Source organism: Haplochromis burtoni, unplaced genomic scaffold, assembly GCF_018398535.1.
Source record: "Haplochromis burtoni strain Fernald_Lab_line unplaced genomic scaffold, NCSU_Asbu1 Contig_592, whole genome shotgun sequence".
NCBI classification, from domain to species: domain Eukaryota; kingdom Metazoa; phylum Chordata; class Actinopteri; order Cichliformes; family Cichlidae; genus Haplochromis; species Haplochromis burtoni.
This window is the reverse complement of record NW_024582953.1, coordinates 40,248-42,847: the sequence shown is the minus strand read 5'-3', so window position 1 is coordinate 42,847 and position 2,600 is coordinate 40,248.

Genomic DNA, 2,600 nt, shown 5'->3' with positions numbered 1-2,600 from the left:
CTTCACAGAACTCTTTCTTATCATTGTTGAAGAACCTTACATAAACTAACAGCTGAGCATTGTCAGACACATCAGTGGACTCATCTACAGCCAAGCCTACACATGGTGTCTTATGTATAGCTTCTTCCAGCTGGGATAGCACATCCTGAGCTAATATTTCACTTCTCTTTGTGGCTGTTGATGCTGACATAGGTATTTGCTTTATTTTGTCACAAAGCTCTTCTTTTGGTTTACCCTCAAGTAATGTTTCTGCTACTGCACTTGTGCACTCTTTGACAATACCTGCATCTGCAAAGGGCTTTTTGTGTTGACCTAAAATCCAAGCAAAATCCAAACATTCATGAGCACGTTGTTGGGTGGTGAAAGAACTGGTTAAGATCCTTGTGAATTGATCATATTGGGCTCTGAGACTGCAAATTTTCTGGGACCTGAGTTCAGACTTGGGTGGGTATGATTGTTCAAAAGCTTTATGCTTTGTCTCATAGTGACGTTTGACATTGCCACTTTTAATCAGTGCCACGGTTTCTGAACATATGAGACACACTGGTTTGCTGCTTGCGGCCGGAAGAATGAACATATATGCGTCGGTCCATTCAGTTTTGAAAGTTCTATTTTCGGTGTCTACTATACTCTTTTTTGAAAGCGCCATAGTTGTTTTACCTCTTGTGACTCCCACTCACGTCTTGTCTCACTGTATCGTTAATCGTCTTGCTTGTCATTCGCCTCTCACTGTCTCTTTCCTCTGTCTGTCTGTGTCTGCACTCAGCGTTGCGATCGCCTTGAATGCACAGATGTGATTGGCTAAGTAGTGTCACGTGAGTGGCTTAACTCGCACACAATTGGTTTGTATGTTACCTGGTCTAATACAATGTAACGTTACCGCTTAAAATTGAATCGCCCCGTCAAAATTAAATATAATTTAATATTTTGTTAACTATAGGTCCGGGTCCATATAGGATGGTGGCTGGGTCCGGACTCGGACCCCGGTTCGCCTGTTAGTGACCCATGCCCTAGGATATGGATGGGATTGCTCAATGTTAGCTCACTGGTCAATAAGACCTTTCTCTTAAATGATTGGCTCTCTTCAAATGGGATTGATGTTTTATTCCTGACGGAAACCTGGATTTGTCCTGGTGAGTTCACCCCTTTTTCTGAACTTCTTCCCTCTGACTGTGTGTTTTTTAGCTCACCGATGCTTACTGGTAGGGGTGGTGGAGTAGCCTCGGTTTTTAAAAATTCATATGCTGTTCGGCAGCTACCCTCACCTACCTACTCTAGTTTTGAAGTCCAGTTATTGGATATGACTGCTTCCATGACCCCACTCTGCGTTGTGGTCTACCGACTGCCTAAATATAAAAAATGCTTTATGATGGACTTTGCTGACCTTCTAGGTTCCGTTCCTTTTAAATATGGTTGTGTTCTCATCACTGGTGACTTTAACATACACACTAGCTGTAAGGATGACCCATTTGCTAAAGACTTCCTTGCATTAACTGACTCTTTTAACCTGGTTCAGTGGGTTAATGACCCAATTCATGTTAAAGGACATCCTTTGTACTTGGTTTTTTGATATGGCGTGGATTTTTGTATCACGGATATAAGTGACGCTGGGATTTCTGATCATTTCCCAATTACATTTGATACTGGCTTATGTACTACTGAACTGCACCCTGCGACTCCTCTTCTGCCACTACGTGTAATCAATGCCAAAGCGGTGTCAAACTTTTCTATGCCTTTCTCGGATTTTGCATCGATCATTCCCGACTATTTTTCATTTCGCTTGGTTGATGACTGTGCTAAGACCTTGCTATCTTTTTGTTCTTCTATCCTTGATACTATTTCCCCTATTAAAATTCCAAAGTGCTGCTTAAATGGCCAAAGCGTCTTTCACATCCAAAATCCTGGCCAATGGTCATAACCTCCACACTTATTTAAAAATTTTAACACAGCGGTTAACCCTTGCCTGGACATGCCTTTACCTTATTCTCAGGCTCTGCGTGAGCGATTTCAATTTCTTTTTTTTTAGGTCTCATCTCTTAAGTCCTCCCTTCTGTAACTGGACCTAGTATCCTATCTCTAATGAATTTCTCATTGTTCTCAGGCTGTGTCCCTTTGGCTTTTAAGCATGGTGTAGCCCAGCCTATTCTTAAGAAAAGTAATCTTGACTGACACTGGACACTCTATGGTCCTAGTTTTATTGGACCTCTCTTCGGCTTTTGATATGGTGGACCATAACATCTTATTATTAAGACTTGAGCACACTGTGGGTATTAGAGGCACTGCCCTTGACTGGTTTAAATCATACCTCGCTGACAGGTCCTTTTTGGTTAACTTGGGCACCTTCTCCTCTTCTTGTGGGCCATTCCTTTTAGGCCCTATTCTTTTCTCATTGTATTTGCTCCCTTTAGGCGCAATCTTTGAAAAATACAATATTGCCTTTCACTGTTACGCCAATGACATACAGATCTATTTTGAACTTACTGATGACTTTGCTGTGTCTCTGCATTACTTTCAAGAATGCATGTCATGGTCCGCGGCCCGGCGTCCGAGGTGCTGATGGGATGCCCACTCCCGTGGGCGCGGCTGCTAACTCCACACCT